The following is a 12,260-nucleotide window of genomic DNA, read 5'->3' on the forward strand; positions in this document are numbered from 1 at the left end:
TCTTATTTACTACTAAAATATTGCTCATTTATCTACCTTATTTTTAATTCTATAATTAACTATCTATAATAAAAATTGACACAAAGTTTTATTATCAGATCTTTCTATCTTTCAATTCTTTGCTTTCTATCTTACTCATGAAAATAAAAGAATTATAATAATTGAAAATACAGAGAGCCTTTCCAACCTTAAATACCTTTTACAAACACTTCTCATTTACTACTAAAATATTGCTCATTTAATTGAAATAAGATTTTATTATCAAATCATTTTTATCTTTCAATTCTTTTTTTTCTATCTTGCTCATGAAAATATAAAAAAATTATAATAATTGAAAATCCAAAGAGCCTTTTCACTGAACCTTAAACACCTTTTACAAGCACTTCTCATTTACTACTAAAATACTGCTCATTTAATTGAAATAAGATTTTATTATCAAATCATTTTTATTTTCAATTCTTTGTTTTCTATCTTACTCATGAAAATAAAAAAATTATAATAATTGAAAATACAAAGAGCCTTTACAAACACTTCTCATTTACTACTAAAGTATTGCTCATTTAATTGAAATAAGATTTTATTATCAAATCAAATCCTTTTTATCTTTCAATTCTTTGTTTTCTATCTTACTCATGAAAATAAAAAAATATAATAATTGAATATACAAAGAGCCTTTCGACACTTAACCTTAAACACCTTTTACAAACACTTCTCATTTACTACTAAAATATTGCTGATTTAATTGAAATAAGATTTTATTATCAAATCATTTTTATCTTTCAATTCTTTGTTTTCCATCTTACTCGTGAAAATAAAAAAAATTATAATAATTGAAAATATAAATAGCCTTTAGACTCAGCCTTAAACAGATTTTACAAACACTTCTCATTTACTACTAAAATATTGCTCATTTAATTGAAATAAGATTTTACTATCAAATAAATTTTATCTTTCAATTTTTTGTTTTCTATCTTACTCATGAAAATAAAAAAATTATAATAATCGAAAATACAAATAACCTTTCCACTCAACCTTAAACACCTTTTATAGAAACTTCTCATTTACTACTAAAATATATATTGCTCATTTATCTACTTTGTTTTTAATTGATAATTTAATTATCGATGAAACTTCTCATTTACTACTAAAATATATACTGCTCATTTATCTACTTTGTTTTTAATTGATAATTTAATTATCGATCATAAAAATTGAAATAAGATATTATTATCAAATATTTTTATGTTTCAAGTCTATGTTTTCTATCCTACTCATGTAAATAAAAAAATCATAATAATTAAAAATGTAAAGAACCTTTCGACTGAACCTTAAACATGTGGTCCCACGAATTGTTAACGTCCACTTCTCGTTCGCTTGATGTCCAGACTAACGCGGTGTGGGAGAGAAAGTGTACGCCCTCTTTATCATAATAAAACAATGCGATTACTTCCAGTACGACCTGTGTCTAGTGGCTCTGCTCCCAATGGACAGCAGTGTCTCCGGCGGTAAACTTACAGCGACTACGGCTCTTCGGCAGGCTATGGCGCACTCACTTCTTCGAGCACCGGCGATGGGTGTTCAAACCTTCAACAGACTCTATTTCCGACCAAGACTCCTGAGAAACTAAAGAAGGCCTGCTAAGTCGGGGATTCTCCATGAGGCAGCTATAGAAGTACACCAGATATCCCCTAGGCGTCGGCAGCGCTCAGACCGCCACCTCCTCCTTGAAAGCGTTGTCAGTTTCTCTGCGTTTAATGTATCGTGGGGTGCTCAAGTATTACTGTATGGAAGGTGGAAAGGAAAGAAGCAAACGAGTATACTACCTTAGATGGGATTCAGTCTCATAGTTACTTTGCGACATGAAAGCTGTCCTCTCGCAATCAGTCTTTTAAATCCAGTATTTTTTATAAAAGATTTATATATTCATCGTTTTCTAGTATTCTTTTATGAAAAATTTTATACTACTCAATCAAATTCTAATAAAAATTATTTTAATTATTATTTTAATTATTTTAAACCTATAGAAATATTTAATTATTTTTTTATTATAATTTTTAGAATTATTTTGAGGTGTGTTTTTTTTTAATAGTTAAAGTTCGTCTCAGAGATGTGTATTATGTTGATGAATTTAGGTTCGATATTTAAAAGCTCATAGAAATGAATATTCTTATTTAGTTAATTTCAATTAAGAGTATTACAAAACATGAAAAATCACATAGAGACTATACCAATCCATTGTCACTCCATTTGTTATGTTTATGGTTAATAGTATAATTCATCACTATATAAAGGGGATGTAGTAAGATTGTTTTGCTCACTCTCAAAACTAGAAATAATATATTTCAATATCTATATTAAGTAACATAATTTTAAATCAATTTGATAGAGATTAAAAAAACAATTCTCATAGTTACCTTTTAAGTATTTCAAAGACTAAAATATAAATTGTTTGAATATTATATAGAGAGAGAGAATGAGAGAGACTTCTTCTCCCACCTTCTAGAGACAAATAATATTTGTGATGTTGATATGCTTAAGACTAAACCTACCTGGAAAAATCAAAGAACCAAAGGAGCTATGATCTCTCAATGGATTGATTGGTTTTTGGTAATTGACTATTTGATGGAAAAAATCTCTCTTTCAATAGTAGGTTGGAGTGTGTGGTAGTTATAATCATCGCCCTATTTTCCTTGAACTAAAGAGGGACAAAAAAGGCATGGTCCTCATTTAAACTCGATTCAGTCTAGATGAAGGATGAATCTTTCCATAATATTTTGGTGGAGCACTGCATACCCTACAACCTTGAAAGGGAAAGTTTTGTCTCGTCTCAATTCTTGGATAATCTGAAGAGGCTCAAAAGGACAATTTTCAAATGGTCTAAAAACAAAATTTAAAGGGACAAGGAGGCCTTGTAGGAAGTAGAGTAAGAGTTGGAGCAATTAGAATATGGGGAGGGCTATTTGTCAGCATGAGCTAAACAAATAATCATTCAACTAGAAGCTGCCACGAAAAGAATTGTGGAGGAAAAGAAGTAGTCCTAGAGGTTAGAAAGCAAAGTGATTTGGCTAAAGTGTGGGGATGAGAACTCAAAGTTTTTCCAATAGTTTGCAAAGGGTCACAGGGCCATCAACATTGTTTGGGCTTTAGAATATTTGAATGGAGGCCAAGCCTTAAATTTCAAACACGTAGCCAAGTTAGGAATTAATCTTTTTATATCCTTTTTTAAGGCTCTGTGGGAGCTTCTTTAGCTAAGATGATAAACATGGCTCGTCACTTACCTAAATTCACATATACTAATGCCAACCAATCTCCCATTTAGTCCATGTCATAGAAAGAGTTGCAAAACGTCTTACACAATTTTCAACGGGATGAAAGTTCAGGTCGTGATGGGTGGTGAGTTGAATTTTTCTCCAATTTCTTTGATATATTAGGGTTCAATCTTTTAAATGTGGTGGAGGATTGTATATTATCTAGAAGGAGGTATGGTGCTTTCAATTCCATATTTCATCTGCGACATGCACCTTCACCTCTTCCTCGAAAGAGTTGGCCACCTTCACCTAGCTGGAGTAGCTTCTGTTGTCTCCTCAAGAAATATAGTCATGTTGATTATAAAGAGTTTTTGTGTGTTTAATTTATTTTGTTCCATGTAGTGCTCAATTTTTATTGTTTGAAAGGTAGAAAGTAAACAGGCAAATGTAATGCTCCTAGTGAAGTGATAATATTGAGTAAGACAGTAAATTTAACTGTGAGCTAAAACTCTGTTTGGTAAATTATAATAACTCTGTTGTTATTGCTGTTAATTATTATGATAATTAATTGTATTACCACTGTATAATTTAAGTATGTGATTAATTGTTATTAATAGCTGTTGAGGTAGTTGAAACAAGAGAAAAAAACCTAACTACCTTCATGTGACGGTTGAGACCCCAGGAGGAAAAGGGGGATTGCCAAGTCTGGTAAGGATCATATGGCAGTGGAGTGGTTATGTGCTATGTCTGGTAGTGACGAGATAGCATGTGTTGGAAGTGAGAATCTTCCTGAATCCGCTACGTATGGTTAGGATCAGATAGCGTGACACTGGCATAGCCAGAGGGTTTGCAGACAGTGAAGATTTGCAGAAGTGCTTGGGGGTGGAAGATCGAGGAGGATCTTCCTACGGTCGGGTGGTTGACAAGCGCTACGAAAAGGTTTGCTGCTATTCAGGTATGGCTTGTTAAAGCATTAAACCTGTGGAATTCTGTTAAGGTATTTAATAGGCAAGTAGAGGTAATGGGAAATGATTTAATCATGTCTTTTAAAAAAAATCTAGCCTCTGCGCAACTGGCAAAGACGGGACTGGATTTTTCAATCAAAGAACAACAACGAAAACATAACGAATCAAAATCTTTGTAGCATAAGCGATAGCAATAATATTAAACAGGAAAAAGATTACTGTGAAGCCATTCTCTGTAACCCAGATGGGTATGGAACAAAAATAATTCAACATTGTGCAAAGGTGTTGGGTTATATTTCGAACCGAGAACAACAATAAATACCCGAAAATTACCCATACCTTTTACCAAGGAGAAATCGCAGGCCGAACGAATCGTCTGCGGAACAGAGCATGTACTTGAAGTAATAAATTCATTAGCAAATATACAACTAAAGCATTTAGCAGAATATACATATACATGCTGAAAGAAAAATAAACTGACGGAAATACCCTTGTCACCGAGGAACGGAAGAAGATCCGTAACCACTATGCATGCATAACACATATTAACAGATGCCCGGCTTTGAAAAGAATCGCCGAAGCTGTGCTTAAACATATACATAGCCAACAGGGGCTTCTAATTGCCAGAACCACTGATACAAAGAGATTTAACCATAGAAGCGAATTTACACTGGAAAACGAATAGAGATAAGTACTCAAGCTTATATTCACAGTAAAAGTTACAGAGAAGGCAAGTACGCCCAGAATACATCGAAATACAGTACTAGAGCCAAATAAAGATTTCTGTGTAAACCAGAACAATTCCTTATCTCTATTCGAATTAAGGATGAGGACATAGCCAAAACAGCTTTTCGAACTCGTTATGGGCACTACGAGTTTGTGGTACTGCCATTCGGGTTGACCAATGCACCTGCGACATTTATGTGCTTGATGAACAGTGTATTTCATCAGTACCTAGACAAATTCGTGTTAATCTTTATTGATGATATACTTATATACTCCCGGAATATTAAAGAGCATGAGGAGCATCTCAGAATAGTGTTACAGACACTACGGGAGCATCAGCTATATGGCAAATTTAGCAAATGTGATTTTTATAAAGAACAGATCCAATATTTGGGACATATCATTACAAAAGAAGGTATAGTTGTGGACCCCGAAAAGATCAAAACTATAATAGAATGGCCAATACCCAAGGACGTGGCAGATATCAGATCTTTGATTTTACTAAAGATTTCATGATTTTATCTTTTGCACACTATTGTAGCAATATTGTAGCAGAAAAATAAGGAGGGCCATGAACAGTCTATAACATTATTCAGCAGAGATTTAAGAGGTGTCTCCTTGAAGTACAATATCATGGAAAAACACGATTTTTCTTTATTAAAGGAACTAAAAGGACTTTAGAGTGTATATTATACACTTCTACATATTGTTTTTGTTCCAAGTGCAGTAGTGAAATATGTCCTCACTTAGGCTAATCCAGGTGGGAAAAGAGGCAAATGGATTGTAGTAATTTTAGAATATGACATTGATGTAAAGCCTACTAAACTCATCAAAGGTCAAAGATTCGGTAGGCTAATGGCTTAATCAAATTTCCATGCACTGGACATAAATTTTATAGCTGCAATTGATGAACAAGAAGAGATGGTGACTCCACAGGTATCAGAATAATTTGTTACCTCTCCTTGGTATGAAAATATTGTGTATGTTTTACATAATTTACAAACTCATGCTGGTTTGACCAAAACCAAAGCTAGATTTCTAAAACAAAAAAGCTGTAAAGTTTTGCTTTTTAATTAATCTCTACACTAGAAGGATAATGGAGGTATTTTTCTAAATTGTTTATTAAAGGATGAAGAAAACAAAGTCGTGTAAGAATTTCATCAAGGGGGGTATGAAGGACATTTATATTGGAAAACCACTCCTGAGAGATGGTTTTTTCTAGCTTACCTTGTTTATAGATGATCATAAAAAAGTTTCAACTTGTCATCAATTTCAAATCTTTGAAGGCAAGTCAAAAATTTTGCACTTATCTTTAATGCCCATTTCAGAGGAGGTGCCTTTCTAATAATGGGGATTAGATTTTATTGGAGAAATCTGTCCAAGCTCTTCAACTCAGCATAAATGGATTGTGAAAGCCACTGACTACTTCACCAAATGGACTGAGGCCATTCAATGAGACAGGCTATGGATTTTGTAATCATTCAGTTCTTAGAAGGTAATATTTTTTCAAGATTTGGATTTCCACATAAAATCATTACTAATAATGCTGCAACTTTCAAATAAAAGAAAATGATTGATTTCTGCTACATGTATCAAATAAATTTAGGACATTCTATTACTTAGTATCCTTAGGGGAATGGGTTATTTGAGTCTTCTAATAAGAGTTTGGTCAACAATATAAAGAAGTTATTGCAGGAAAATAAGAAATCCTCGCACAAGAAGTTGATTAATGCTCTATGGGTTGATAGAATTAGCACTATAAAATCTATTGGAATGCCTCCTTTCCAATTAGTATATGGAATGGATGTAATTTTCCCCACCTCCTTAGGATTTATAGTGCTAAAGTTATTGCAAGAAATACAAGTGGAGCCAAATGATGTACAAAGAAGGACAAATCAAATGATACAACTGTAGCAAACTAGGGAGGCAGTCTAAAACAAAACTTAGATAATTCAAGACAAAATCAAAAAAATTCACGATAGAAGGACTAAATTAGATGATTTTGAACTAGATGATCTCGTTCAAATATGGGACTCCAAAAATGAAGATAAATGTAAGCATGGAATGTTTGACAGTCTATGGAAAGGACCTTATAAAATTGAAGCTTTTTGAGGTAACAATACATTCTTGCTTAAAGATTTCACTGGAGAAGGACCATTAGGAGGACCTATCAATGGTAGACTAGTCAACCACTATCTCACTCAAGGATATATAAGTTTTCATATGTGTCATAAATCATTTTATCTTTTATTGCAAGTGAGGGTGGCCAACATTAGGAATTGAAGCCTGTAGAGAAGGTTTTATGCTTTTGATGAGTTGCTGCCAATATTTATAATAAAAACAACTAATCAATTTAGTTATAGGACAAGAAAAAAGGACCATTACCCCATGGACAAAGGTTACTGATCTACGGTGTTTTTGGCACCTCACAAGGAGGATGCCATCCCCATTGGGGCCTTTGTTAGGGTCTTATAATTTATAGGATCAATTGATTATTATCTCTTGATTTTTCTCCCATTGTAGAAAATTTGATGTAGGTTAACCTAATAATGCAATATAAATAAAAGCAGACTACTATAACTTACTTCTACTATCAATTTTCGAAAGCTTAAAGATCGAGATGAATAATATAACCAAAAGAAGAAGAATCAATGAACAATACACATGAAAATACTTTGGGGAAAGCCTGAACTAAAAACCCCACTATTTGTATTATCATACAAGGTGGAAATACATAGAAATTATACAAAGCCTTAGCTCTCATAGCTAGCCAACTCTCAGTACAATCCTCACAGATTCTCACATGCAATCTTGGCTTCTCTCCAGTCTTCCTCTCTGTCCTCCAAGCTCCTATTTCCTTGCATTGTTCCTTGTGGATGATTCTCCTGTTACCAAGTGTCACACTCTCTCACACACTATCAGAACTATACAATCCTCAAGGAAAGATGTCTTGACTGCATGCATGAGTTTTATTTATAAGAAAACACATGCAACTGATAGTACACTATCATTGACTTTAACCTCAACTGGATATTTCTCAGAATAGACATGCATGAGTTTTTTATGGGAGAATCTTCAGTTAACTAGAGTACACTAGTTGAGTGCATGCATTTATCAACTAATTTTTAACTCACCATTAGTTCCTCAAATAGTTTGGAACTAATTTAACTAGACTTAACTCAGTAAATTGAGTTAACAAATTACCACTCAAATACAACTCAATATTATCTCCTTAATTTAAGAGATAATGGTTGCATGACTTCAAAAAGACTTCTAACTTGAATTTCTCCAACTAATTAATTCAAAATGAATTAATCAATTATTTCCAAGTAGATGTTAAGACTAAATTTGATTTTAATTCACAATTTAATTCAAGGACAAATTAAATTGGAATATTCTTATTGCCACATTTCAACACCCATGAGATGTTGTAAATTATTATTACATTCTGCAAATTATTTTCAAAAGTTCAAAGAAAGAATAAAAATAAAAAAATATGATATAAAAAATAGAGAAAGAAAAAGGAAAAGTAAATAAATGGGGGATAATATATATATATATATATATATATATATATATATATATATATATATATATATATATATATATATATATATATATATATATTAGTGAGAGCAAAAGAGAAGAAATAAAAAATAAACCCCTATAGCGAGCCAATCAAAATGTCGTTTTAAATTAAAAAATTTCAATTTCATACAGTTTTAATGCTTGGTTATAATGTATTATGTTATGAAATAGTACGACAAAGTTCATTTTTCGTTTTTGCTTAAATGATGTGTTTAAATTGATGGCTCAGATTATTCTCGCCAAGATCTACAACGAAGGGATAATTTTGCCCACACACCCCCCGCACTCTCGATGATTAACACAAGGGGGGCGCGGGGGAGGCCGTAAAGGTTTCTGCCAAGACCACTTGGAGTGACGTGGCGACTCTTGAAGAATTTTTGGGGGTTCCCTCTCAAAACCACATGCTTTAAATGTTTTCCCCATGTTTTACTAAAAATCAGAATGTCATCGAGATACACAATAACAAAATCATCAAGAAAATGTCTGAGTACATCATTCATTAATCTTATGAAAGTAGCAGGAGCATTAGTTAAGCCAAAAGGCATAACCAGCCATTCATACAATCCTTGCTTTGTTTTGAAAGTAGTCTTCCATGCACCTTGCTTTGCAACTCTGACTTGATGGTATCCACTGTGCAAATCCAACTTGGTGAAATGAACAACCTCTTTCAATTGATCTAAAAGATCATCTATGCAAGGAAGGGGATAACGATTTTTTATTGTTATATTATTCAGTGCACGGTAATCAATGCATAAACTCCACGAGCCATCTTTCTTTCTCACCAAAACAATTGGTGACTCACATGGTGATGTGTTAGGCCTAATGAACCCTTTCTCGAGCAACTCCTGCACTTGCTTCTTGATTTCAGCATTCACTAAAACAGACAACCTGTACATCCCAATGTTAGGCAATGGAACATCTTGCTGCAAAATAATATCATGTACTATTCCCTTTTTGGGTGGTAGACCTTTAGGTTCTTAAAACAAGACATCATACTCTGAAACAACCTTTTCTATATCAGCTTGTTGTTCAACATTACAACCCTCAAATACATTGGTTTTATTAGGTTCCTTTTCCTTTACAACCATCAGCAAGAATTGTTTGCATGAACTTATCATTCTTTTCATCTGTCCTGAGTTTACGAGAGTGTAATTATTCTTGAGCTTATGAGCTCTTACAAAGTATTTGATTCCATCTTTAACAAGTATATACTTATTCTCAACTTTATAGAAAATAGCCTTTCTATCATACAAGTAAGGAATTCCTAAAACAATTCCACATATATCCAAAGGAATTATGTCTAACTCAACCTCATCTACAAATGCTAACCCAAAAGAAAACTTGAGTTTGCACTATCTAGTCACTTGTAGTTGTGCTTTATCATTCAACCATCCTAATGGGTATGGTTCCTTTTGAGGTGTAGTTGCTAATCCCAATTTCTTTACAATTGCTTCAGAAATCAAATTTACTTGTGAGTCACTATCAAACAAAGTATCAACCTTTTGATTTTTGGAAATAAATCGAATATGGCAAAGATCAAGTATTTTTCTCTCATTTTCTTCAGGAATAACAGATTGAGTAGAATTAATAGTAGATGCTTTAGAATTCTTATCTTTTATACTTGTGGCTGCTATAGTTATTTCATCTCCTGAGTCTGACCCCAAATATTTCTAAATAGCTACAGTTGTCTTCTTCTTCTTGCCCTCAGACTTATTAGGTGTCAGCTCTGGATGCAGAATCCAACAATGCTCATCATCATGCCCCTCCTTTTCATAGTGAGTGCATGAAGCTTTAGCTTTCTGTGTAGTGTTAGCCTTCCTTGCTTTCCACTTCTGCTTTCTTTTCTCCTTGCTCTTGCTTACAGTGGGTTGGGATGGTCCCCCAACTTCTGGATTGTCATTCTTTTCTCTAGCCTCTAGATGAGTAGCTTGTACAGATACCTCATCTATACTAGTGGCATTAAACATGAGGATGGTATGCCTCATGTAGCTATGTATACCACCAATGTACTTCAAAAGAGTCTCTGGTGAGTCTAGTGAGATACCCAACATCAATGCTCTCTTTTTGAATTCTTGAGTATACCCTCGCACACTTTTCCCTTTCAATTATCGAAGAGTTTGCCAACTCATCATGGCTTGTTGCGTGTAGAACAATGGATAGAACTGCTTTTTGATTGCAGCAACAAATTCACTCCAGACAGAGATGGTCTTACCATGTCTTTTCATATCAGCTTGGGTCCTGCGTTCCCACCAAACCAACGTAGTGCCTCCTAGGCGTAGGCTTGCCAGCTGAATCTTACTCTTGTCTGAGTCAATGTTCTGTACCCTGCAATACACATCAATTTTTCTAATCCAATTGTCCAACTTTTCAACATTTATCTCTCCATCATATATAGGCAAATCAAATTTAACATCTAGCTTAATCAAAGATGCTTTCTTATTATGCATAGGGCTATTAGGAGGTGTAAGAAAGCTTTCCTCTTTCTGCTTTCCTTTGTAGTGGTCATGGAAGTGAGACTCATCTTCTCCTTTATCTTGTTTAGAACCTGATGAATCTTCAACCTTTTGCTTTCTAAAGTCTATGTAGACTTCTTATACCATAGACTTTATAGCTAGGAAACTCTCTATGAATTGAGGGTCTGGCCCTACAGAACCTTCCTTTGACATTGTCTTTCAAGAATATAATCTCCCAATTTCAGGATTAGTTTCCACCAACTCTTCTTCTCCTAATTTGAGCTTTGATCTAGTGAGCATTCACAGCTAAACCAACACGAGCTTGTCTAACCTTACAGCCTAGAGCTCTAATACCACTTGATCTGATATTCACCCTATGAGTGACATCAATTAAAGATTTATTTGTTTAAATGTATTACAGACTCATGTGCTGGTGTGTGTTCTATGTTATTGAAGCAATGGGTCGATCAGATTGCCAATACACAGGCAATAAAATGGAAAGACAACAGAGAAATATCGTTAGCAACACAAAGACCCAAGAAATTTAATAAGGAGTTCACCCTATTCTCCAGGGCTACATCTCTGGTCCAGCTTTCAGTGGTGGCCTTGTTTTATTATGCCTTTAAGCAGAGAATTACAATACAGGGACTCAATGAGAGTTCTCCTAAAGCAATTTTTACTTGGAAGGGTGGTTCTTGGATTCCCCAAGCCACTAGAGTACACAGACTCTTCTTCTTCCTACTAGCTCTGTGACCCTCTAGTCTATAATGGGAAGAGCCCAATGTGGTGCTTAGCCCAAATAGATCCTCTATGGGTTGGATTGAATATTCAAGCTCTTTGGTGCTCGATGTTGCCTCTGGTCAGCTCAGCCTTCTATCTCTTCTACTTTGCTTTACTATTTTCTCTGTTCAGTCCTCCCTCTGGGTTCACTGTTCCACTTCTTTGTCTCTTGACTTCGACTAACTATCTAACTTCCTCTCTGATTAGTCTGTCTCTGTTCATGGCTTTTAGCCATTCATTCCAATGCCTATTGGGTTCCTCTTCCACCTCTATTGATTCGCCTTCTGCAGTTGCACTTGGAGTTCCCTGTTTGGCATCATCATCAGCGCTCAGGTAGTGGCCACTTGTCCTCCTCTAAAAGGTGCCAGCATGCTTCGTCGGTTCATTTCTTCAGTTACGTCATGGATGTGTTCTTCCTCCACCGTGTTGGTCAAACAGATTCCAAATCCTCCTAAAACACGACGTATTCCTTCATTGATTCCACTTCCTCCATCGGGCGT

Source organism: Pinus tabuliformis, chromosome 8, assembly GCF_031772625.1.
Source record: "Pinus tabuliformis cultivar Carrire ecotype Pingquan chromosome 8, CPIR1, whole genome shotgun sequence".
NCBI classification, from domain to species: Eukaryota; Viridiplantae; Streptophyta; class Pinopsida; order Pinales; family Pinaceae; genus Pinus; species Pinus tabuliformis.